At 47.6% G+C, this 27,141-nt stretch overlaps 1 protein-coding gene across 6 annotated transcripts in view; it reads left to right on the forward strand.

The window, feature by feature from the left end:
- The window catches only part of GALNT9 (polypeptide N-acetylgalactosaminyltransferase 9), a 395,114-nt gene that overhangs the window by 36,643 nt on the left and 331,330 nt on the right, over positions 1 to 27,141 (forward strand). For 2 of the 6 annotated variants that reach the window (XM_065033316.1, XM_065033319.1), the window contains exon 1: positions 19,150 to 19,708. The exons of the other annotated variants lie outside the window; for them this stretch is intronic. The gene's annotated coding sequence lies outside the window, so the exon portion shown is untranslated. Of the gene's footprint in view, positions 1 to 19,149; positions 19,709 to 27,141 lie in introns of those variants that run through there. 6 annotated transcript variants of the gene reach the window in all.

The raw sequence follows: 27,141 nt of genomic DNA on the forward strand, positions 1-27,141 counted from the left end.
GTTGTTACGTACTTGATACTTGAAATGTTTGATTTAAAAAATAATAATCCTCTATAATTACAATTGCTTTATTAAAGGTTGCTGGGCTTATATGATCTTGGTAGTAAAACCTTATGAATTCTTCTATCTAGACAGTGATCTCATGGGTCTTTCTCCAAAAGAGCAGTACAAGGTTTGCTAACTGCTCATGAAATTACTTGCTAGCCTTTCCCACTCGGATCCCGTGACTTCCAGTAAATGGAGGTCATGAGGACTGAATATTTTGCTGTGGATGACTGTGGGTGGAAGCCCAACTGCAGTTCGACACTGGAAGTGGCTGCCCTCTGTATGGCTCAGCTTCCCATGGTTTGCCTAACGAGCAGCTTGGACATCAGTGGAGATTTGCCATGGTCCTGGCATGGGGTGTCCCCAGGACACAGAGGCAGTGGAACCTCCTGCACTTGGGGTTTGGGGAGAAGCAGAGGGCACAGGGCTGGGTATCCCAAGCTCAGGTGGGTGCTGCTCCCAAACCTGGTTTCATGGGCTTGGTGGCAGCGCCAAGCCCTGGCTCTGCTGACAGAGCTCTGGGAAGCCTCGGCTGCCAGCCTGTCAGACAAGATGTCCTGTGGTTAAAAGGACTGGAAGCCTGGGGAACCCTTTCCCTGCCATGTGGGGACAGTTGCTTTGTAGCATTGCCTTGGCCTTGTGGGTGGGAAGGAGGAAGGTGCTGCTTTGAGATCAGAATCGGAGGCAGGGCAGGTCCTCGCACGGCCTCTCGGTGCAGGCCCTTCTAAAAAAGCTCCATTTTTCTGTTCAATGGTGTGACCTGCCAGCTGTGCTGGCTTAACCTGACTTATTTTTGTGGTCTGTTTGAGCAGTTATGTTTCCTTTTCATAACCCCTCTGAAGGAACATCTGACTTTCTCAAGCTCTTCCTGGTGAGCTTGTCTCATGCAGCTCTGCCTACGGGTTGTGTGTCATGTTTGGCAGCGTTAGCGATGCAGAACACGCCAGCGACAGCAATTCGAAGCCCTCGTGCCCGTTTCCACCGGAGCTACAATCACTGGCTCCGTGACAAGTTTCCTGTCCTGACTCATAGTTGCTGAGTCATTTTTAATTTTATCTCCCTTTGAAGGGAAATGGCACTTGGTCTCAGATTTCTTTCATTATTATTTTTAACGTATTGCAAGGTTTAGTGAGTTTTGGTTCACACTTTATTTTTGCTATTAACACTCTTCCAGTTTCAGACTGGTTGCTGCAGCAGCATAACTGCGTGTGGACTGTGAGCTGGAGTAACTGGTGTTGAAATCACTGGAATAACTACTGGAGTTACTGGCTACGGCAGTTCCTGTGTCTTTCCTCATCTTTGGCCAGTGATAGATGATCTGGGGAGAGGTATGAAACCCAGACAACTGATCTACCCAAAATGTGCCCTTGAAGGAGGTGTGTGTTTGTTTTTCTCCAAACTAGGAGGTTATGTATCCCTTATGAGTTTTTGTGCTTGTTAATCACAGTACTGATTTTTTGCATCTTAGCAACATTCAAAACTTGTACAGTTTTGGTCTTAAATGAATCACCCAGCTCACGCATAAGATCTTTAAAGCGTTTTGGTTTACAACAGTACAAATGGTGAATGGACTTATCTATTGTCAGTTGGGTTGGATAAGACAGTGAAAGCCTGTTCAGGTAAGTCTTGCCTGGTGACTTGGGGCACTGAATTTCCATGATGATGGATCGTTGTCAAAGGCTCCAGTGCTGGAGCTCAGTGAGCGAGTAGAAAGAATTTCTTGGTTCAATGAACCCTGCATGAGGAACATAAAACCGAGACACTTCAGGAAGCTGCTGTGGAACTTGCCTCTACAGCTCAACATAGTATATTTTTCAAATAGCAGAGGTTTTTCTTCTTTTTTGTTAGTGTTTGAGGCATAAGGCACTGAATTCTAACTCCCTTTGGGCTTGTAGCTGAGATAAGGTGGGTAGTTTTACTGTTGCTCTCAGATAGTAGGTAAACTGCTTGAGATGTTTAAATTGGGAATATTCTAAGCATTCAGGAGTGAAGAGCTCCGAGCCCAAGGGAAGGTGCTTGAGAAGTGGAATAATTCGGGGAGCGACAGGGCCGGAGGCTGAGCTCTGCCCCAGCGTTAGCGCAGTGCGATCTGGGGAGAGAAGGAATGGTGCGAGGAAAGGGAGATGGCGACAGCCAAGGTGAGGGCGTCTGCGGTGGAGAGGGCGGCCTGGCTCAAGCCCAAGGGACATCGCAGGCGGAGCAAGGCGGGTCGGCCGCCAGCTGCCCGCGCCGAGCCGGTGCGGGAGCAGAGCGTGTGTGCGGAGCCGGGAGCGGCCCGGGGAGCGGGCTCAGCCCCTGTGCCGGACCCGGGGTGCGCGGAGCGGCGGCCGCGGCGGCGGGGAGCAGAGCGGAGCGGCGCTCAGAGCCGCGGTGACGCTCAGCCAGCGCCTGGCTACCTGCCAAGAGCAGCAGCAGCAGCTTTTCTTCCCTGGCTAATCGCTGATAAAACAGGAAGACCTTGATCATCCCTTTTGACATGAATAACGATGTTATCTCCTGTGATGTATGACCCAGAGCCAGATAATGTCCTCTGGCAGGCCTTTTTTCTCATGAGATGTAAAATACAATGATTATGTTACAAGGGGGAGATAAAGTGGCACAATCTTCACTAGTTCAAATAACTAATTGAAGCAGGAGCTAGTGGAAATGGCTTCCTTTGTTCCCCAGCCATTGTTGATATAACAGTGCTTATAATGAAAGCCGAAACTGTTGCCCTTTTTTTCGCCTTTCTCTGTTTTTCCCTTTTAAACACAAGTGCCTTCGCTTCTGCTCCTGTTTCCCTGGGGGAGCTGAGGACGGTGCTGGTTTCTAACAAGGGGTCCTGTTCTCCAGCAAGTCTTGTGTGTGAGCGTCAGGAGGATGAAATCAATAAGTAGCTTTCATTCTCTGTTTCCCTAGAGGACTTTTGAGAATGGAAAAATTGAGACCAGTGCTCTCCGAACCATAATTACACTTTTTAAAAATTTCATTTGCTTTCATTTTTGTGAAAGCAACAAGCCTAATTACCTGGCAGGGGTGGTCACCGGGGGTATAGTGACATTTCAGTGAGTGTACAGAACTTATCACGATTGAGTTCAAATATTAAAAACAAAAGCACCCCATCCCCCTCAGCCCTCGAGTCGGTTGGTGCGAAAAGCAGGAGGGGCAGCAGGAGAGCTTCACACGAGGGCTGATGCTGCACAGCTTTGGTACGTGATGAGCCAAGGTGCTGGGAGGTCTCGTGGTTCATAGCCCGGTTTGATCTCTGGAAAAGGTGTGGTGACACAGTGTGTGTCCTCCCAGGTGGCCCAAATGAGCCTCTTTGGACCACAGTTGCCTTCGAATGTGAAACAAGGATTCCTCACTTTACTAAATCATCTTGGAAATACATTTGGTTTTTTTAATATCTACCCCTGTGTAACGACTGGCACTAAATATGAGGCTGTTGTCAGGTGCTATCTGCTACAGGCTTTACGGCTGAGAAATAGGCTGTATGCTGATGGCTCAATAACCTGGACAGGTGAAGTCAGCAGAGACACATCCTATCGTGTGCCAGAGAGGCATGGAGAACTTAAGAGACTTGCTCCTTTTGCTAGATGACTACAGCAATATCATCATGAGATTAGACTTCAGCTCTGGTGGTCCTGGACCATTGGTGCTGTACTATCTGATGTCTCTCAAAATCATTAAACTTCAATCCTACCAGGGTTCATTCCATGGTGCTTTTAGGAAGACATCTGACTCGTGTGAAGCAGATGTGTTCCAGCTCTGTTTCCTTGGATCGCAGCCTCTGCAGAACCGGGGGTCTGCAGCTGGTGCTTCCCTCTTCCCGGGGTCCGGCCCTGTAAAGCTCCACTCCTGCAGCAGCACACCCTGGAAATCTTGCCTTCCTCCCAAATGGGTGAGGAACAGCTGACCTGAAAATCTTTCACCCAGTGCCTGGGCTTTGCATTTGAATGACCCAACTTGGTATTTCGTTGATGGATGGTATAGATGCGAAAAGCTCACAGGTTACTGAAGCTCTATGAAGTTTTGCCTCCAGGTTACATGTGATAGTGGAGTGTTTCACTTGGCAACTGGAGCTGTGGCCTCTTTGGCAGGTATTTTGTTGGAGCTATAGAAGGATGTTTTGACCTGCAGGTACCTCCTCAGCTCATTTGCCCTTCTTGATGCACCTTTTTTGGACCCATGTGGGGGACCCTGACCACATCCTCTCAACAAGCAGCAGCCATCCCTGAGTGTGAGCTGCTTTGGTGTGTGTCAGCATCCCTGCTGCAGAGCTGGTGTTATTTGCTACGCATTGCTATGTTTGCGTTGCTATGCTGCTTGTTGTATCTCAGCCGGTGCCTGTTCCTACGTGTTTCCTTATCCCAGTGCTGGTAAGGAGACGCCTGTGCTTGACTCAACCAGCGGAGGACTGAGAGGTGATGGAGGGCGATGAACCACAGGGCACCATGGTTTAGAGCACGCTAGGGGAAGGGGTGGGTGAAGCAGATGCAGGACAGGGCAGACACTGAGTGGGTTCAAAACCTTTTTGAAGCTGAAGTCAAGGTCGCAAAATACTGTCAGAGCAGTGTGAGAAAGCTCAGAGCTGGGCAAGAGCACCTGGGTGCTATTTGTGACTGAGCTACTGTGTGACCCCGAGCAGCTCCATGCACCTCTGAGTCATAGCTCTGCTTCCTCGGCTCAAAACAAGCGGCGCAGCAACACCTACTTCATTCACAAGGGTACCATGTGGTGCAGTTTTGTAATTAAGTGGATACAGGAAGGCTTTTTTTGTTTCCTGTGGTACAAAGGCCGCGATGCAGTGGTCTGATCCTCCCGACGCTCGCTTGCCGGCTGGGAGCGTGGCTGAACTAATTGACTTCCAGAGGGTGCTTTGTTTCCCGCAAGTGCAGGAGGAAATATTTGCAGAATTGGGACTCCTGTACAAAGTTTTACGAGTTACCACATGGCTACTGTGCAAATCAATTACTGTAGTAGGCCTGTAATGAGACTAACTTACAAAACAGTTACTGATTCTACAGCAACTTGAGCAGATGCCAAAAAATGCGACCAATAATTAGTGACTGCCTGACGGGTCCGGGCTTCTCAGCTCTGCGTTCACCGCGCGGCTGGCTCGGGAGATGTCCTGCCCTGCTCCCGAGGTCACGTTAGCTGCTTTTTACAATATTTGTTTCATGTCAGCCTTTGTTGGAATCCCAGTTTAAAACCTTTCAGGTGTAAGTATAAAGCTTAAAAGCTTTTCCACAGCTCCACCCTTAAGAATGGGTTTAATCCTTTTAACAAAGCTCTGATCTGACAGTTTATTTCGCTCTAGGCTTTAGCTTCAGTGGTTGCAGCCAAAACCTGACAAGTTCTTCTTGTTAATTCTGAATGTATTATCCAGTGACAAATGTATCTCCCACTTATATGTGACACTGAGAATGAAATGCATATGATCAAATTTCTTATAGCTGGAGAGGGGCTGGTTGTTAAGAACATCTCCATATCTTCGCAGCTTGACAGTCAATCCAAACCCATTCTTTTTCAGCAGCATATCTCAGCCTAGTTTGGGACACTTGTGATGGGCTGCAATCTGCTGCCATACTCTGCAAAGATTAAAGAGAGGCTAAAAATAAACCTGTCACTTTTCCTGGACATTTTCTTGTGAAATGCAGAGAGATACGTCACTGGAATGCAAAACGCATTCATATGGAATTTTTTGTGCTATGTAACTTTTATGGACAGATGGAGTCAGTGTCATTTCTAGTTTCTCGTTTCTAAATACAGTGGTGTTATGCACAGCTTTCCACCTGAAAGCTTGTCTTGGAACCCAAAAGAAAATAAAATGGATTTTTACAATAAAGCCAAAAAAGTTCTTAATTCTTATAAGTTTGCCAAATACAGGATGCAGATAATGTGTCTGATGAACTCAGCCTCCTCTTCTGCTCATGAAGTGCTCACTGGTGTGCTGGTGACAGTAGCTTTCTGCAGTACAGCCTGTGTCAGGCTGGGGATGCTCCATGTGGCTGCGGGGCTGATGCTCCGCTAGCGGGAGCTGAGCAGCTCGGGAGGACGCCGAGTGCAGGCAGCGGAGCGAGAGCCGCGTCTCTGCCCGCGCTCTGCGACCCTGCCCCTCGCTTCATCTCTTCAGATGGTCTCCTTGTTGTCCATCTTCCGTGTCTTTGGCTGCACCGGTCACCCAGATCAGTGCCATCGCTATTTGCTCCCAGGCTCTTTGAGCTCCATTGCTGCTCCTGTGCTCCCATAGAGGCTGGTGATAGCAGAAGGTGCAACGGGTTAATCACATCTTGGTGTTTCTCTGAAGGCAACTGCATCTTAAAGTGACTGTCCTGAGACTGTCCCATTTCCTCTTCCCCCAAACAGTCCAAGGAACCGCGTGGCTTTTGCATATAGATGCACGAAGGAGAAATGCTAATGGGCAGGATGTCTCTGGCCAGTGCTGGCTGGTGTGGCTGCAGTTAGAGACGTGAGGGTGACAGAGAAAGTCAATTTCCTGTTAAATTAACTTGGCTGTTTCCCTGAGAAAGGTGGAATTTTAATGAAAGTGCTTATTAATGGATGAGCCCAGAGGGAAGTGGATTTGCAGTGAAGCCAGAACTTTACAAGGAAAGCCTTACCTCGTAAAAGGCCACAAAAGATGCTTACAGGACTGAACTTGGTCTGCTCGGGAGTCGGCTGTTTGTACAGAGGGACAGTCTTCCTTTTCCCATAAAACATGCATTAAGGGTGCCAACTAAGTTGGTTCTTTTTTATATCAGTCACAAAAACAGTGGGAGGTTTAGTTCCTGTCAAACTTTATGGGCCATTTACGAGGAGGCCTTCCCCAAAGTATTTCACAGGCCAAATAAAAATAAATGGCACTGAAAAATTTTATAACACAATGCACAAACTGTTGTGGCAGTGGGAAAATATGTGCTGGAGACCTCTTCTCCTGTGCGAGGAATTAAAATGGAACTTTAATTATTGTAACTTTTACAGGCTCTTTCATTTCCAAGCATTACTCCAGTCTCACAGTCACCTCTGGAAGGCGGAGATGGGGCTTTTCCATAGCGATGGGAGGACGTGGTGGCAGTGGCGCAGCCGTGTGGCCCCGGTGCGGGGCTGCTGCCCTGAGCCGAGAGCGGGGAAACCAGAGGAGGCTGTGGGTGTGAGGAGCGGTGGAGACGACTGTCAGTGCTGCTGGAGCTGGGGAACGATGCCTGTGCTCGGGCATCCTCCTGGGTGCAGACACAGGCAGACCTGGGGGCTGGCTCACCTGATGTGGCTGTGCTGCTGCTGGGGAGGCACTTCCCCCGTTCGGTCATTTATTCTACTCAAAATGGGAGGACAATTTCCCCCCCTGCTAGAACCAGATGAAGCGTTTGGAGCGCAACAGTGTGGTTCAACTTACAGTAAGAAGCCTGTTAGCAGGAATAGCTGCAGTCTCTTCTTCACAGGTTTTGACATCTGCTCTGGACTATAGGGAGGAAAACACTTCTGTCCGGGGAGGAAAGCGGCCTCTAAGTGCCCGTGTGGAGAGAGCAGCCCTTGTGGGTGTTTGCGAAGGACGGTTTGAGCCGTGGCTGCGCGGAGCGAGTGGTGCCGCTGGCGGGCAGGGTGCCCAGCGGCTGCGCCGCCGCCCTCTGTGCCCGCTGGATTTACCGCGGCAGCTCTGCCGGCGGAGGGAACGGCCGCTTGCTGCGCGGGGACGGACAGGAACAACCTGCCCCAGCAACCCGACGGGCAGCAGGCAAGGACGTTCTCCAGAGAGATTCTGTTCCCCTCTTGTGCACACGTTCTTGGCAGCCCTGGCCAGCAGATCAGGGGATCCAGGCAGGCATGCGATTACACCATTACACCAGGCTGCACTTTCTGTAAAATTTTAGCAGTTAAATCCCTTCACTGACCTTACAGTGTTAGAATTGCTGCTGTTTGGTTAATTTCTTTCCCCAGTAAACTCTTCTTCTGAGACACATCTGCCACACCAGGGCAGAGCAGGGTGTGTGATTAGATGGATGTGGAGATCCGATTTAACCTGGCAGTCAATAAGTTCCTCTGAGCCGGGGTGAGTCAGGGCGCCGCTAAGGTCTGGTCGCAGGTACTAACCTTTCGATCAGAATGGACTTCAAATGGGTCAAGTGCATGGAGTCCTTTGTTTGAGTGTAGAATGAGGTTCAATGAACTTTCTCAGTGTGCAGGTGTTCTGTGACCGCTGGTGAAACGCACAGACGGTGTGAAAAAGGTGGGGTAAAATCAGGGAGATCTCTGATACCTTGCTAGAGAACAGACCCTGTGCAAATGTGTGTTTGCTTTGGTTGTTGGTTTGTTGTGTGTGGTTTTTAAAGGCAAGCAAACAGGCTTTGTTTGGGGTTTTCTTCTCATCCTCTCTTGTTCCCATCCTGGTTTGTACTTTCCACACACGAGGTCGTCTAAACCGTTGATTTTTCAAGCCTCTATTAGCCTATAGTCTCTATACCCTAACCCTTGATTGCAGAGTGTTCTGCTGAAAGGGTCTGAAAAACTCAAGGGACCTTAATTCTGCAGTCTTTAGTCTCACGGTTAGGTTTTACATTCCATCACAGAAATAACAGTAACCAAAATGAGTCCAGACAGGGAAAAAAACAAAACAAACCCACCAAAAACCCCCAAAAACCACAAGCAAACAAAAACCAACCCAACCCAACAAACAAAACCCAAACACAACAAAAACACCTCCCCCCATTCCCGATAAACTACGTTTTTACACAGAATTGTATTTGCTTTTTGGTACAACGTCTGGCAAAACTATTTGCTTGTCAGTAAATTCCTGGAAGGTTTTTCTCTACTGGCAGAGTGAATTTGCTTTTGTGTGTGTGTTATATACATTTTAAAACATTTGGAGAGAAAAGTTGCCATTTTTAGTGAAAAATAGATTTTTACCAAAGTAGTTACTCTCATCACAAACACGTGTAAAACTTGTCAGATTTTGGTTACTCAGCACATATGTCGGATTTGAAGTTGCTCATGCGAGTGTGGGTTGGAGGGTCAGGTCTTCCCGTGTGACCCATCTTTCCCATCCACCCTCAAAACCTGCGCCCAAATGCACGAGATCTGAGCGGGATTGCTTATGCTGCTGCGAAAATAGGATGGGACTTAATTTAGGTGAATGTAATTTCAGTAATCACTGAATTTATTGCCCAGGGAAACTTTCAAGCTCTTCATTCTGCCAAATGCTGAGCTCATGGTTCCTAAACTTTGCTGCTTTGTGCTGCTCACAGGTGCTAATCATTTCCATACAGCCTCCTCCATGAAACATCCCAGCTCTTCACAATGCCCTCCTATATATGCTGCTTTACAAGGAAACTGTAACAATTAAATCAGCATGTAATATGTATTATTTTCTTAGTTTATAGCAGGTTGCTTTATGGGGCAGCATATTAACAAGAGATGCCTGGAGGTGTGTGGTTTGTAGTGTTCAGCCCTTCAGTGGTTCAGGTTCACGCACGGATATGAACATACCATCCTCATTGATAATCAAGTTGCAAAGGGCTCTGTTGAGTAATTGCAACATCAGTCTTCTCTAACTGAAGCTTCAAAGTAATCTCAGCTTTTTATAATTACAGGGCTAGCAGACTGTAATAATTTCCGAATGTTTTGGAGCTGATTTTGAAGCTGATCTGCAACATGTAGTTAAGATAAGTCTCAAAGGCGCAGATCCTGCGTAAATGCTTTGGCAGGTGGCCTGGGACACTTCTTTTTGTTAAGGAAAACCCACTGGGGAAGTCTTCACTGCTGCACATAAGATTTACAGCAGCCACAAACTGGTCCGGTTAAAGCAGCACTTCTGAATGGCCGGAGGAGAGAGGGAGAGGAGATGGGGAGCAGATACGGAAGTGACCAAACCTGTGATACCAGGAATGGTTCAATGAAATATTGGATGCAAGCTTCGTCAGTAAAATATAATTTTTCCTTTTCATTTTAAAGAGTAAAACCTACTGTGAGTCCAGATCTTAATGTGTGTCCGGATGATTTTCAAGGGAGGCCGTTTCATTGATTAGGAAAACCTTGTCTGGGAAGTTGAGGGGGCTTTTGGGGTTTCTGTGCTCCACATGTAACAAAAGAGCTTGTGGGTCAAGTCTTCAAAGGCAGTGGAGCACTTATAGCTGGTGATGAGCACCCCAAAGGGATTCTCAAAAGCATCTCAGCATCCTGACTCACTAGTTCATTCTCCACATTTGGACATCACCTCAACTGTCTCATCCTGGTGACCGAGTCTCTATGTCTTTCTCAGTAAAACCTCTCATGGCTGAATGTAGGGCTGGATATATTAACATACTTGATGTATTCATCCAGTGAATAACCCTCAGCTGCTCCTCAGGGATGTAAGGCTTCAATTACTGTGTCTAGGATTATTTAAAACAAAAATAAAATCACGATCTCCATGGTTTCTCAGATTGCCTGAGAACTTTAGGAAGCCGTATTTCAGGGGACAGCTTGGGAGCTGCTAGAGGATAGCTGGAACAGAAGAGGGGAAAATGATGTAACTGATTCTGGCCTGGCAGTTACTCGGCTGCGAGCCCGACTTGTAGCAAGGAGAACTGAGGAGGTTTCTGGCCAGCCCGGGGGAGCAAGATCAGGGTAAAAATCTTTGCATTGGAAATAAAACACGAGAGTGGGGGAAGGAATAATGTGCAAAAGGCAGCTGACTCCAGTTCCACAACTAGCCGTGGTTTTACTTTCTTCCTGTCCGTTGGTGGTATCACAACACGGCTCTGTCCTGCTGGTACTTAAGCTCTTTGCAACTTTTCTTTCAAGGAACTGAAGCACATGGAGGTTTTGCAGAAGTCACGAGGAAACTGTGCACGTCAGGTGCGTGTCAGCCTGGCCGGGCAGGCGGCTCTGCAGCGGCTTCTTGGCTCTGCTTTGCCGGGCCATGGAGCGCTGGCCGATTTAAGATGAGCACGGGCTGTGTGGTGCGGTGGATACCGGTCTGGTGCGGTGGATACTGCTCTGGTGCTGAGGGCACTGACTTTCTGAAACTGAGATTCTCAAAACCAAAAGGGTTTTAAGAAATGCAGATTTACATGGGGAAATGAAGGTCTTTGGGGATTTCAGATAAGAGCATAGCGGTGCTAGTGATACCCTGTGGCCCTCTAGGTCCGAATTCCTGTGAGATGGATGAGGAGTGCTGACTGAGCTGCTGAGGGACAAGAGTGCTTGTAGTTGCTGCACAGTTTGAACAAGGCAACGCTGCAGAGCTTGGTTTCTCTTGCTTTGTGGGTAACACCTTGAAAATCAGGTGCAAAGTGCCTCTGCTGCCCTTCTGCAAACCTCCCTTGCCTGCTGCGTCATCCCGAGGTTGGTGCTCAGGGATATCATCTTGCCTCTGTGTGTGTATTTTCAATGAGAACACGAACTTTTATTGGAAACAAGAGTCTTATTTAAAATAAGAGAGCAAAGAATTTTTATGCTTTCATGAAGCTGATCCAAAACTTCAAAGTGTTTTGATAATTGTGCTTATGGCTAAAAGATTGATTATTTAAGTCTGTTAGAGTATACTTTTTAGTATGAAGTAAGGCTCATTACAAACCAGCTCAGGAATGCTTTTGAGTTTTTTAGGAATCTTTTAAAGCGGGATGAGGAGGGAAGAGTGTGAAGCACTAAGTTCAGCTTTTCAGAACATCTGGATCTGCTCTATGGTTTATTTAACGTGTTTTCCGTGAGTCCAGTTAAACAACCATGTGGCTTGGTGACAAAATGAATGCAAGTGTAGTGTCTGGAAGGGGATCCTGGATTAAAGTTTGGCTTGCTAAGCAGAGTCAAGTGACATGCTCTTGTTTCTGGTTCGGTCGTGCGGATTCACAGAAAGAGCCCATCTTGGCTGCTGATGTTACTTTTCTCTGCCAAAAGCCGCTAAACACAAAACAGACAAAGGAAGTACTAAATTACAGAACACCTAATCTTTAGACCTTTGTTTAATCTCAAATGAGTCTTCCAGATATCACAAGCTAGAAATGAGGACAACACAGAACACCAGCCACAAGATGGTCCAGGACCTGCCCTTGAGCACAGCGTCCCCTGTGGCTGCAGGAGCGGAGGGGGACGGTTCTGGACGTGCCATTTTCTAGGTTGTGCTGTTGAGAGAGTTGTTCTCCTGATGTGCTGCCCACACACCAGCAAGGTGTAGCAGGAACTGGTCCCTGCTTAGCTCCTATTAATTCTGAGAAGACCAAGATGATTTCTTTTTTTTGTTAGCAGAGAAATAGGTATTGTTATATTGCTAGGAAATTCATAAGGACTTCACTGCTGACACACGCTGGCAGAAGCAAGAGATCTGTAGCCATTGCTCTCTGCCCTTCTCTCTGGCATCCTTTTCCTCCTGTGTATTTTCTCACCTTTTCTCTCTTCCAAGCATGTGGTTTTGTTCTGTTGCTGCTTTCAGCTTGGCACAAATGCTGACGGGCTCTCAGCTCTTCAGTCCCGCGCTTGCAGGGAGCATGAGGCTGACCAAGGAACAACCAGGTCTTGGGAGCTGTAGGGTCCAACTCCACTGGAGTTTCATAGTTTTCTCTAAAATCCTTGTCATTCATCGCCATTCTGTCTTAACAGTGACATGCAGTGGCAGCACGATGCAACAGAGGCAGTTGCAGACATCATAGAAACCTGTTACTGGATCACTTTTTTTCCACCGATGTGTGAACGCTTTAGAGGGTCCTGGTGCACCTGGTGTCCCTCCATTGTTTGTCTGTGCGGGTTTCCATCAGCATCCCGAGCCTGCAGAGCCGGGCACAAGGCAGCGCGGGGGGGCGGGAAGAGGCATGCAGGCAAAAAGGCGACGATGTTTGTTCTGTTTGCCAGAACAGAAGACTAAATATTGTTGTTTTGCTGGTATTATTGTTACAAGAAATTATTCATACTGATTCACACTGTTCTTGTTTTGTATTATATTGTTCTCTCAATCATCCCCTGCGCTTTATGCACATGCACACACATGTAAAATTACTGCGAATATTCCTCTTGAGATCCTACCTGCTAGGAAGTGAGTGGCTGCTGGCTACAACTTGGGTTTCTTTGTACCTGGGGATGATGTGTGGAGGTCATTGTGCAAAACCTGTGTTTCCCAAGAAAGGCTGGAAACTGTGTTGAATTTATCTTCAGAGAAGCAATCCCTTGCCAAGAGTCTGCAGGAGGGTTTGGGTGGCAGCGTTTGTACAGGCAGCCGAGGGAAAAGGTGGATTCCCGGGGAGGGAGAGGAGGGAGACTCCAAGGAGCAATGGAGGATGCCGAGGGAGGGGTGGCTGCAGAAACGTGGACAAAGTTGTGTTGCTACTTCAGGATACAAATTTTGGGGTATCTCCTGTGCTTCAGGGATACAGCTTGTCTAAATGCATGGAAAATAAGGGATGCCAGTGTGTAGATGTGAGAAGGGCACTGGACACGGAGCCAAGGATAACACTATTTGTCTTCAGTGACTTGTGCAGATTCCTGAGCTGACGAGTAGAAGGGTTAACCACTCTGTGTATTAAGGCTACAAAAAGCTTTTCAACCCAGGAACATAAATTACTGAAGCTGCTATTCACACAAACACATATCAGACATAAAACAACTGCCACAGCTTTTCAGATGTCTTATTGTGCTTCATCTCGTGGTGATGACTGGAGTGCTCTGGGACTACTTTTCAAAGTATTCTCCTTTGTATCTCAAGAATACACAATGGCTCAGCCTTGACATCGATCTTCATGTGTAAGGAGACTGACAGGTCACTAGCGACATGGCTGCAAACATGTTATCAAGCATCTTCTGATTGCTTCCAAGTAAGCGCTCTTGTCCCGCATAAGACAGCCAGCATTTAAATGTTCCTTTCCCCAATCTCTTACTAGATTTTTATATGCTTTGAATTATGGGAAGAACAAACATTAGACACTTCTTTTCCTCTGCTTCATGATTTGCAGGGAGTCTGAGCTGGATGTCTCCCGTGACCACTGGATTCCCTCATTCTCAGCAGGGTCCTGCTCTGCAGTGAATATGCGAAAATCCCAGCCCTGGAGAGCTGCTGAGGTGCAGGTCTGGAGAGATAACACTCAACTAATCACATATTCACAGGCTTCCGCCCCCTCTGCTTAAAAGCAGGCAGATGTTGCTGTGTTCTTTGTCAAGTTGAACTAAACAAATGAAACCAGGATCTTTCGTTCCATTCCCAGTCACTGCGGACAGGGGCTGTTAAACCGTCTAGTCAGAGTGATTATCAACTTGCAAACCTTCTGCCCATTATGCATTTATGCTTGGGAAGTTGCAAAACTGTCTGTACACAGGTTATAATGGATCAGTTTGGTTACCCAGTTCACTGCATGGGCACTCACCAGATGTTCATGTCACTCTAGTCCTAAACGCTCCTGGTTACATATGTGGAATAAATGGGGACGAGGTGTCCAAACACTTCTGTGGATTCATGTGTGCCTAGAAATGTTGCTTTTTCCCTGTGTTGCAAGAAAATGGAAGGAGAAAGGACCACGGGAGCGGTATGGAGTGCCCTGGTGGTTGAACTCTCTTGTTTGGAATCTTCAGCTTGAACTGTTGAAAGAGAGAAGATGGGTTAGCCATTGGTTGGATTCAGATCTTCTTGATCTCACTTTTAATGTTTGTTTTAATAAGGAAGAGCCTGCCATGGTGGTTCTTCAGCTGATTCCTCCCGCAGCCGTGTCTGGGCTGGTGGTGGTCACAGCCATGGGACACGCGGGGTGCGATGCCACGGTCACCGCTGCACACAGCGGGTGATCCCTCTTGCCTGGTGACGGGGTTCAGCAGGCACAGCTCTCTAAAATGTTTCTTTCCAAGCTTCTGGGGCTGGTGTGTGTGTGTGTGCAAAGCTGCTGACAGCGTCAAGCTGAGAGCTGCTGGAAACGGATCCAGGAAAACTTATGCCAAGAGGGAAAAGTATCTTAAAGTGACTTTAATATTTAGCACTCTGCTGAGTAGCTCCTACTCTCCTTCATGCCTCTGAGCTGAAAAAACACTGATATGGCTCAGCCATAGACTTAGAAAAGCTGAAGCATGTACACAAGGATCAGTCTGAGATCTGTGTTCACTCTTAATGCTGGAGAATTCACTACTTGTTCAGACCGGTGTCACAGCTGCTTGCACGTTGCTGGGAGGCAGAGCAAATACTTGGGGTTTTTGCCCAATTAGACGCAGTTCCAGCAGGTCGGGTCTTCCGTGCCCTGTAGGTGTTGGGGCGTGATTTCAGCCTCCATTTCTCCCAATGGCTGCTGAAACAATCAGTCTGAAACAATGACTCAAAGCTCAAGGAGTTTCCGCGTGGTGTTGGAGGGAAAATCCCTTAGAAAGGGGATGTTTTTGTCTTGGTGTTCAAGCGCTTTCACTGAAGTATAGAACCATAAGGATACCAGAAGTTAATAGAGTTGTGCTTTGGCTTTCATTTAGAGCTCGAGTAACTCTAGAGCAGGCTCCAAGGAGACTGTCTGCATACTGCTGTCTGGGAGGATTTTTAGCTGAATAATGGTGAGATGAGGCAGTGCAGAGGTGGCGTGGGATGGGGAGAGATTCCTGTCCTCCGTGGGTGAGTCACAGGCTTCCGCTCGGCAAAGGGCGGCTGGTTCCCCAGGAGGATGATGGATCCCTGCGGAGGCTGAGGGATCACGCCTGGAGCCTTCAGGGAGGCTATTGAGATAAGGATCAAGCAATTACCAAAGCTAGGGAGCATCTCCACCAAGCTGAGCAATAAGCTGAGGTGGCTTTTGGGACAGGCTCAGCCGAGCAGCTGGTAGTGTGAGATGTGATGAAATAAACAAGATGTTGTGTGGGGACTCAGTCAAGCAGTGGAAGGACAACTCGCACTGCATCTGTGACAGCTGAATAAAGGGTAATACTTGGAGAAAGAGCGGGAGTTCCGTTGTGGGGCTGTTTTTTCTTTTCCTGGGACGGAGGGAGTAAATCAGAAGCCCACACCTTTCATGGAAGGCAATCGAGCTCTTTTTCACCAAGCATTTGGATGTCAACATGAGCAGCTTGAGCCTATGTAAGATTATAGACTTTTTCATGTGTCAGTCAAAATATCCCGGGGAGAAAAATGTCACATTCTTCCTCTGTGTTACTGGCACTTGTGTTTTGTAAAACACATAGCTTTTTATTTAAAATAGATCTGCTGATACGAAAACCGAACACAAAATCTCAGGGAGTTGGCTGGTCTCTGAAAGGGATGCCTGCTGAGAATGTAGAATTAATTTGCTGCATGTGACAAATGCTGGCTGCGGGGACAGATGACAGAGGAGGTGTCTGAAAGAGAATAGCATGGGTATGTTTCCTCTATCTTGCCAAGTCAAATAGTCCAATTTTGTTCACAAAGGGCTGTTTCTGGGGCTAAGTTAGTAATCTGATCTTCCTTTCATACTTGTTTACTCCTTTCCTAGTCTCTCTTTTCCAGCACAAAATACTTTTGCATATTGTATATAAGGACAGCAAATAGGCAGAGTCCTTGTCCTTGTCAATGATGGGTGCTGCATTCACTTGGTGAATAATACTGTTCACTGTAAGGTGCTCAGGGGCTCCAGATAACATGTTGCTCCAGGTTTTACCCTGGGGCAGAGCTCTGTTGTTTAGGATTTGGTTCACAGGTCCAGCTTCACAGAAATAAAAAATGGATGTTCTTGGGGTGATTTACTTGTTCCCCTGATTAAATAAACCAAACCGTCAAAAGCCGTTTTCCACATGTGTAAGAAAATCGTGTAAGATGTCCTAAAAACCAAGCCCAAGAGCACAGCAGACACCAAGTGGCCGTTTCTCTCGGGTGCTGACCGTGACGTCCCCGGCATGTCCCTCATTTCTCTGGCACCTCCTGCCTTGCAGCAGCAGACCAGGGTACAAGCGGCTTCCAGGACATGGAGCGAGTGCCAGCTGTGCCGTGTCCAGTGTAAGGAGGTAACGCTGACTGTCTCTGTGGTGCTCGGCTGAATTTCCCTTTTGGATTAGAGCAAGACATGATTTTCTTGGTCTACACTAGATCCACACTTCCACAGAAAATGCTGAGACAGATGGGTGCTTAATTGCCAATGTAAGACAAGGCTGAGTAAGGAAAAGTGCATCCATATTTCTGTTTTCGAAGGAGGTGTGTGCTGCAACCTACCTGCCTCCATGGTGAACGCCTGTGGGTCCAGCCTGGAGAAGAGGAACCAGAAGATCCAAACTGTGGTCTCAGGATCCTCAAGGCTTCTCGATTGAACTGAATATTGCTTCAAATTGATTGTTAAATCAGGGAGCGTGGGTGTAGCTCATTCCATTATAATCCCCACAAATTGCTTTGTAATCGAAAGCTTTTGTTCCAGTGTCAAGTGGTTAAGCACCAAGTAAGAAGATCTATTTTACAAGACCAGACAAGATCTGACAGACAGCGGAAACTTAACTTTCAACAAATATAACAATCAACATGAGAGAACCAAAAGGTCCTCATTAAGCACTGCTGTTCTTAATTAATTGGTCCTTCAGATTTACTTCTTTAAAGCTGCTAACAGCCTAAAGCCTTTCCTAGATTAATTACAAAAGACGAGCAAATCACAATAATTAGTTTAGCCTCAGGCTCTTGCTAGGCCTCTGACCTATGTGTGTAGGTTTGCTCCATGCAGTGTAGATGGGGAAACAATTTGCCGCCTTGTCTTGTTTCTGAATCAGAATTTCTGGCAGGAAGTGTTTTTTTTATTCTTTTCTTCTGGTGTTGAAAAGTGTAATTTTCCTTCTCCTAGTATATTCTTGTCACTTAGTTTAAGATGAACCCTCTGCTGTAACGACTCCCACTTGGGCTGGAAACCCTCCTTCACCAACCACGGCTCCATCAGTGATGACGGCTTCCAAGGCTTGTAATTCTTGGCTTATAGGGACTACAGACTCAGGGAAGTATCATTAGAAATTAATCACGCTGCCCTCCTGGGGACGTGCCGGGTTCCCGGGATGCACATTAATGCGAATCCATCACCCCTCCCTTGCTGCAGAAGGCCGGAAAGTCAACAGTGCCATGCAAGAAGGAATTTCAAAGAGGAACATATATACATACCTATGCACGAAGAGACTTTCTGTATGCGCCTGTGAGAGGCAGACCTGCCATTGCACCAACAAGCTGATGCTCTTCAGGTCTTTTCCTGTCTGATCTGTGCTTTCATCTGTACTTCGATGCAGACTTTTGGGGCCATCTCTATTCCCTTCATTCATGAGACAAACCCTCCCATTTCAACAGTCGTCCCCGGGGTTTCGATAAGTCTGACAGTGTAATGACAAAGCATGCTTATCTTTGCTTGGAAATGGTGTGCCTCAGTTTCCCTACCTGTAAAATGGGTGCAGAACCATTCCTTTGAGATTACCTGCATGTCCTGACTTACTCATTCTGTAGATTGCTTTGAGATCCTAGGCTGATGGGGAGATAAGGGAAAATTATTGCTGTTTGTGCTCTTGATCAGATAATAATCTGCTTAATTTCCTGTGAGTTCAATGAGACTTCTCAGGGCACCGAAGAATTAAGCTAAACCGTGGTTTACGAAGTGACATCATCAGTGTGCTGTCTGACCAAAGAGAGGGTAACCACGGGTAACTGCCAAAAGCCGTGGTTCTAGGCTGCGTGCTGCGCCCCTCGGGGTTCCTGCCGAGCTGGGGGGCCCTGGGCTGCGGGTTCCGCCCTGCGGACAGGAGGCTCCATCGCTCCGCAGTTTTTGCGCCCAGGGTGCGCTCCTGCTCCCCGGAGACGAGAACCCGCTGCAAATGTGCTTTCTAAGCACAGTTCTGCTCTGTTAGAACAATACACTACTGTGTATTTTCCTCTTGAAAGCAAAAGGTTAAATTCTTCATTAGAGCTTTTGGATTTCCTCTTTCCACCTGCATGCCCTCTGTCTCACTGCTGCTGGGTGCAGGTTTATTTGTTTTTAATGCTCTAAAGATGTCACCTTTCAGGCCAGAATAGACACAGTTGAGCTTCCGCGTTCTGAGCTGCTGATCACTGCTTGATCGCTATCTGAAATCTGTGGAGTGGTATCAGCGTACTGCTGCACCCCAGATGATAAATCTAATAAATCTGTGCTATTTCTTGCTGAGAATTTCCTGTCCTATCTGGGAAAATGGTAGAATCAAATGATTTTTTTTTTTTGCCTTAAATAGGGAGCAGCAACATTGGGTGATCCTCCTTTGGAAGAGGCTTTGCTCATGTCTAGGAGAGCTGGTATCATTAATGTCACAGCACTGGGACATTGGGAAGGAGTCAGGTTGCCCAAACTTGCTGCTTCCCCCTCCCTCGGGGTCCAGGAGGAGAATCCTGGCCAACAGTTAATCCACTTCCTTTTATTGCTCCAACAAAAGAAAAGGATCCTTATCTCTCAAAACTAGAAGTGTAATGGGAAGCAAACAGGGGCCTTCCCCTTCCTTCTACTTATCATTCCTCTGTCCCTCTAAATTTATCTCTGTCCCTGGACCTTAACCTCCAGCTCCAAGGGCAGGACAGGGCTGGCTGATAAGCTGTCTCTGAACCCGCTGCTATTGAAGCAATTATTCAGCAGCTGCAGCCCTTTGCAGCTGAGCAGAGATTACCATCTGGAGCCCTGGGAAAGCCATCCTCCTGCCTCCTTAATGCAGCCTGCCCTGCAGACCTTATTTACAGCACCTTCTGGCTGAATTACCAGGACGATGCCGCCCTGGGATCTTCACTGCTCTTTCTTTGGATTCTGTCAAGGTAAATTTCTTTCTTCTCTATCTGCAACTGCTTATGCTTAATCGTGTTCGGGGATAGCCGCCCTGTGTCCGCTGTCCTTGGAGAGTGCGTGTGGGCTGACAGGGAGACCAGCGTGGCCAGGGGCTGCTACCGGTGCTAACATTGCCTTCGTTAAGAGCTAATATTGCCTTCGTTAATAGCTTGGATTCATAACTAATTTGAATGCAGCTGGGAAATACTGTCTGCAATATTTCCCTGGATTGTTTTTTTAAAACAGATCTGCCTGCAGATTTTAGGCAAAAATTGTTGCAGAAAGTAGATTTTATGCTTCGAGTCCTTCAAGCGTGGGTAGCCCAGACTTGTGTCAGTCCCCAAGACAAGTGCAACATCAAATATTTATAGTCACCTTTGATTTTGAGTTGAAGAAATCTATAAGAATTGTGAAATTGTCACCAATTTTAAGCTTTGAATTTGGGGAAATTTTGATGCGCAGTCCAGAAGTTAAAAAGCAAAATGGGGAACAACCTTTGGGGTATTTTTTTCAGTATGTATGTACTGGTACTGTCCCAATAGCTGCCACCATGGACACGCTCAGACGAGATATAAGAGAACTCGCAATAGCTCTTTCCAGTTCTTCTGTGACTCGATGCCCGGTTCCCCAGCAGGCGGGACGGTGCGGTAACACAGCAACCTGCTGCGCGCCCGCTCTCCCTCCCGTGCCCGCCTGGCGGTCAGAGCCTCTTCCCTCCCTTCGCTTCACCACGTCTGATTTACTCTGCGGTTCTGTTGTCGAGCTGTTGGGATGGGAAGGAGGCGATGGGAAGGGAGAGGAGCTTCACGTGCTGAAAAAGACAAAACTCAGTTCTCCTGAACTTTTAAGGTGGGAGTTTCCTCTGCTTGAGGGGAAATAAAAAAGCCCTATAGGATTATCAAACATTTCTACAGTGAGATTAAAAGAGTAAATAAATTCAGCAGAGAGCCAAAAGCCCCCCAAAATTATTCAAACCAAAGCCGCCAGTGGTAGCAAGAGCAGTGCTGCTGGCAAAGCACAACCGACATGGGAAAAACGGGTTTGCAATTTATTTTGTCTGAAAAAGCAGCCCTTGAAAGACCTTAAATCAGCAACTGAGCTGCTGCTTTCATTGGCACCGTGAGCCGCTGTCCCTGCTGCTTGCTGGGACACGTGTGTGCGGTGGAGGGACGGGGACACCGGCCTTCGTCCTGAGTTGTGGATTTAGCAATAAATGGTAATGATTTCCCCTTTATATAAGCAACGGTAGGGGAAACAAAACAAAACCTTTGCCTCATTTCCTGTTGTGTTTTGAGGTTTTTTTACCAACACTGAAAACCACAGTTCATTACGGGAAGTTTTAGTGGTCTGTGTATGTCAGTGTTTTAAATCAATATTTTGCATCAGCAAATGAGACACTTTTCCCTTGAAGTAGGAGGGGAATTTCACTCTTCTAAGTATGTTTTGTTTGAGAAATTGTGTATTCACATTTCTTGTCAAGTTTCATATTTATAAGCAGGAACTTATAAACTACAGGAACAAAACCGAAAGTGTTTTGGATGGTTTTCCTTCAAGTTCAGTGAATAACAGCTCAGGATTAACCTGCCTGCTTGCCGGGGGCTGGGGAGCCCTGCACTCGCTGCTCTGTTGCCAGCTTGGTTTTGTGTCACAGCCTCTTTGCAGACATTAGTTTTCATCAACGCACTTGTTCTGGACAGAGTTATGGGCTTGAGAGGCTGGCTGGTTTTGGTGAAGACTGCAGGCTTCTGTTTCATACCACCTTGGATCTCACACCTCTGCTCTCTGGAGGAGCGGGCGCTGGGGTGCGATGGCTTTGCTGTGGTTCCTGCTGCTCTGTGGACACCGTGCTGGCCCCATGGAATGTGCTGTGCTGCCGTGGGTGAAGCGTTCCAAAATCAGGGAGGCAGAAAACAAACAGTCTGAGCGTTGCCATGTGCCACCGAGACCCATTAATGCGGTGACGTAGAGAGGGCTGCACTTTGGCACCCTCCCCACCTCCACCAGCTGCTCGCAGAAGGGATTAGCCGGGGATTTAGTTAATAAGCATGGTGACTTTCTTTCCTTTTTGCCCCCCCCTTTTTTTTTCCTTTTTCTTTTCAATTTTTATCACAGCGCGTCCTCCCCGGGCACTGCCCTGTGTGCCATTCACGCCAATACCCTCTCACCTGGGCATGGGGAAGCCCTGTCTAACTGTGGCAGGCAAAGGTTTGAATGTATGGTCCAACAATCCTGTTTCACCTCCTAAAATGGCTGTGGTCGGTATATATGAGAGGAAGGCAATGGGCTTTGGAAAGGTCACACTGTCAAACTCGTGCAGCCCATGATACTTTTCGTTGATCCCTTTGCTTTAAAAGGGAATGATGTAAAAATCACTGTCTAGCACCCCTGGAAGATACAATGGGCTAACGAGCCTTGCAAGTTTCTCAGTTGAAACTTGCAATGTCCTCGGGCTTTGTGGCAGGTAACATGTCGCTATGGCGTGCGCTGCCGAGGAATCCGAGTAGTCCAAGTGCAGGGACGCTGAGGATGCCACACAGAAGGCTCTGCATGCTTGCTGTGTTTTTCCATAGCAACAAATACGCCTGATTACAGCACATTCATGTGCCCTATATAATGAATATCCCATAGGAAATTTATCACTGTGCATCCTGCATCATAATTAGAAATAGAAGCCGGGCAACTGCAACGAATTCCCAGGTGTGGGATGTGGGGGGAAAGGGGAGGACGAACAGCAGCTCTGCCAGTGTCCTGCTCCAGCGGCTGCTGCTCGGCTTCACACCTGCTTCTGCAATAGTTGTGCTGTTTTCCTGGCTCTGTGTGTGTGTGTGTGTATATAGGAGTGAGGAAAGGGGTGTGTGTGAGTGTGTGTATGAGTGAGGAGAGGGGGGTTTGAGGTTTTTCTGTTCTTCTTGAAAACAAACAACCAAAACCAAACGAACCCCAAACAACAACAAACAAAGAAACCAAATAAACTCACCAAAACCAACCCAACACTTTCCTGGCCTGATTTTTCTTCTCTGGTGGGGAGAAACTGAAACCAGCAGCATTTAGACGTCAGTTCCACAGGCAAAGCCAGTTCTCCTGGGGGTTTCAGCCATGGCCTGGTCCCATTGGTACTGATGTGTCACTTACGGTGTCCTTAACCACTTCAGACAAATTCAGCAGGGCTCTAATGAAAAACTAAAACACACAGGCATACTTTCACCCAGGCAAATTTAATGAAGAATTTTATTCACTTGACAAATCTAATCAATTTTCACCAAATAAGGCAACATACAGCCTCAAAGCTGGGACTTCACTGCATGTGCTGTGGATACATCTCCCAAGTTCAAAAGACTTGGGTTGGCACTGAGTTCACGATGAAGTGTTACCGGCAGGTCAGAAGCTGTTTTCTAGCACAGCAGTTGTGTTAGGTATTCATACGGTTCAGGCCGTGATGATAGCTATTAAAGTATCTACTTATTTTTGCCATCAGCACTGCATTAGGTTGTTTTTTCTTATATGCCAAGATCTGTTCGGATTCAGATAATGAAATTATCTTTTTTCTCTGTTAACCCGTGTCACTTCTATTTATGAACAAGTGCTGCCCTTGAGCACAGTCTGATCCAAGACCAAGGACAGAACTTGGTCACTACTGGTGAGCACAACCTCCAAGGGAAGGCACAAATATATGCTATATCTATGCCATATATATAGACTGTTTAATATTTATTATGCCTTTCTAGTTAAATCAACTGGCCTAGTCCCAAGAGGTAATTTTTGGAGGTCTCGCTGAGCTCTGGGTCAGCAGCGTGCTGGGAATGGTGCAGTTGAGGACTCTCCGTGCTGAGGTGTCTCCTGTTCCACCACCCGCTGGTGCAGGGCGGTGTGGGATGGCATCAGGTGCCCGAGTGTAGGTGTCCTGTGACATTTCAGACTCCCTAGAGCATCCGAGACACGGCCTTAGCATCTCGGACACAGACCGGTGCCCCTTGCAGCGGGAGCAGCTGGATGGCAAAGTGGCAATAGATGCTTGTCAGGTGTTCCAACTGTTCCCCTGTATATAGAAACAACTGGATATGCAATGAAAGGGCTAATTTAGTTTTCTAGAGATTGAGTTCACTTTACACATGGTCATTTATATTTCAGTGAAATTATTTAGGATGGGCTCAGAAAGTTCACAAGGCTTCTAGTCCTTCCTTTCTGTATTAGAAAAGGGAAACTGCACGCTGCCAAATTGAACTGCATTATGCTCATGTAATGACTCTGAGTGATGCTGTTATAGCGTTGTGGAGGTATAACATTTCAGACCATTACGATCAAAAACTGCGGTGTTCATACATGTGAAGCAATTGCTGAGACTTGATTCATCTTGGTGGTTTTTTTTTTTCGTTCTGCTGTTGTTTGTTTTATTTTAATCTTCCCCCTGCTCAGACACAAACTGGGTTTGGGTTGGGGCATGTGGAGGACAGCCTGCAACCAACCTTTGCAATGGCATAAAGCTTGCTGCGGCCACTTTATTTCTTGGCGGGCGACTGTGTGTACAGGGAGCTCGCTCGCAGGTCTCTGTTGTTACTGAGCCTGGAGGATCCAGGGCTGGACATCGGGGAGGAAAACTCAGCCTTATCACGGTTCTCGTTGCAGTTATAGTCTTGGGAATGACTGACCCACATGGCTGTGCAAAGTGAAAAAAGCAGTGCAGGTTTCTGGGACCGACATTACAAATGCTATGGTAAATTAACAGAATGTTTCATTTGCTATCAACTGGGTCTTTTAACTTGGAGTGACTTTGCTGACTATCACCAGTCCTGTCACAACAAGCACATCACTTTGTTCCCATGTTCCCGCCTTTGGAAGAAGCAAAAATGAGGAAAATCTCTTTTCTCCTTTCCAGGCCTGTGTGCCAACATTTGCACTATTCCCACAGCTCTGCAGCATCAGTTAAATCATTGGATGATGCTCTATGAACCGAAGTGGCCAAAATGCCCCGTTACAACCTTCAGATTAAGTGCTGCTCATCAAACCCCTGTGGTGGCAGCTGGACAACAGCCTGGCAGCTGCCCAAAGGCCCAGGGGGCACTTGCTGGGCACCAAATGGCGTTTGTGCTCTGTGTCCAAATGCCCTGATTCGCAGCACCTGCCCCTGGGGAAGTGTTATTTGGTCTGGGGAGGGGAGGCTCCAGCAGTTCCTGTGCTGTTTGTTCCCGCTCTTACCTGATTTCCCCCCAGAGTGGCCAGGTCAGGTGGAAGTGAGTGTTCATCAGGAGGGGGCGTTGCAGAAAGCGCTAATGTCTTGTTTGGCACGGGGTGAGAAAACATGATTTTTAGACCTGTCTCGTTTCCCCCTGCCTACAGACTCTCAGGGCAGGGGACAGATTAGTAAATGGCTGTCACATGGAGGAGAAGAGTCATTTCCACCCTCAGGTCTCCCCTTGCAGGGGGCAGCAGGTTCCCTGCTGCTTGGCTTCGAACCCTGCCTGCATTTGTTGTAACTAACAGTACGCAGCTCCAAAAGTTCCTCTCTCCACAGTCCTATGAAGCTGCAAGTGAACTTTATGCATTTTCAGGTATTGTCTTGATTATGGACAATGCAAAGGCCGTTCCTGTTGGCGGGCACCCTTACTGCTGAAGATGCGGGCAGTGGCTGGGACGGGTCCGTAGGGTGGTTCCAGGCTGGTGCTGCAATGTGATCTGCTGAACTTGAAGTGACCGAGGGATTATCGTCCTAAGTGCTCCCTGGGCTCGGTTTTCTTTGGGAGTCAGGTGGTGGCGTTGTTAATAAAGCATGGCTAAGGCGGGGTGTTAAAGTGGCATCCTGTGTTGGTTTAGGGCGGCTGGATTGACAGACCATATCCTCCAGCACTTACCGCAATGTTTATCGGCGCAGCAGAGCAGGTTTTAAAACTGTCTACACGTGAAATAAGTTTGGTGCAGCAAGAACAGATCAGAGCAGGAAGAGAGAGATGAGTAAGGAGGAGGGGATGGGAAATAGACTGATGAGCCTGTGGAGAGGGGAAAAGGAATGTGTAAAACAGACATAGGAACAAGTAGATTGAAGTAGTCCAGCGGGAAGAGGAGAAAGAGCAACTAGTTATTGCATGAAAAAGATATCATTGTGGATGAGCCATGAAGAGAATGGCAGGAGCAAAGGAACAGAGATGGAAAGTAAAAAATATTTTTCCTCTTAGAAAAGAAGAGGAGTAATAAAGGACAGGAGTGGGAGGCAAAAGGGAATTAGATGAAGAAGAGGAAGGCTGGAAATAAAGATATACTGAAATGGTGTCTGAGTGACTCCAGGGAAAGAGCAGCAGCTTGGAGATATATCTTGAAATTCAGTTTGGATCGCACATCAGGAGGCTCAGGCAAGGGCTTTTTTCTTTGGGGGAGAGCAAACCGTGTCTGCAATAACATCAGGGTGGCGCTGGTGCACGTGGGCGCTGCAGGAGCCCTGGAAGCGGGATCTGAGTCTCGTTTAAGGTAAAGCGGAAGAGCGCAGGGCAGCACAACCGGGCTGCTGTAGCTCAGTGAGCTGGGCAGTGGCCGATGACATTGCTCTTAACTCCCAGCCGTGTGACGGGTGTGCTGGGTTGGGGCGGCTGACAGCGGAGCAGCAGCTGCGGCCCTGCGGGATGCGCCCGGCTGCCCGCTCCTCACAGGCAGGGTCGTGGAAATCGGATGTTGAAAATAACCCTTGGGAAATACCTTGAAGAGAAAGTATATTAACCCACCTTTGCACCCCAATGCCTGCACATACTTGGACAGTTTCAGTGCCTTTAGCCCTCAGGCTCCTGCTTGCAGAGGTGACCCAAATACCCCTCAGAGAGGGTCAGAAATAAATCAGTAGGGAGAAGGAAAAAGGAGGAGGTTGGGAAGGCAGACAAGCAGGGAGAAAGAGGAGTGCTGCAGGGACAGGGCAGGGTAGAGGAGCATGGACAAGGTGATGATCGCACTTTTGCTCGGTGACCTTCCCTTCAAAGGAGGTGCTGTTCCTGTTTGGGGGTCAGGCTGTTGAAGGCTCCGTGTGCGCTTGTGTAAAGCCCTTTGAAGCCCCTCTCCTGGTCCCTCGGTTCGTGGCAGAGCCCGGGAGCGGGAAGGCCCGGCGGGGTGCACAGTCCTGGCTCTCCCTGGGGAGCGGGGCTGCAGTTCTGCCCATGCAACGAGTTTCAGCTACCACAGAGTTTCGGATCCAGCCCCCGGTGCCTCCTCTGCTCGCCGATCAGGCCAGCGCGGGGGCAGCGGCATCCTGCCAGCCGTCCTGAGCACACAGCGCTCGGCCAAGAGCACTGCCAATGAAGCTGATTAAAAAGACATCCTCCCAGCATCTGTTTGTCATCTTGCACCTGGTTTTTACAACCTGGCATCATTTTTAAAGTTTGCCTGTTTCTTTGTGAGATTCACAAAACAGCAAAAACTATTACACTGTACTTGTGCTGACATTTCGTTT

The sequence above is a fragment of the Columba livia genome, chromosome 17, assembly GCF_036013475.1.
Source record: "Columba livia isolate bColLiv1 breed racing homer chromosome 17, bColLiv1.pat.W.v2, whole genome shotgun sequence".
NCBI classification, from domain to species: domain Eukaryota; kingdom Metazoa; phylum Chordata; class Aves; order Columbiformes; family Columbidae; genus Columba; species Columba livia.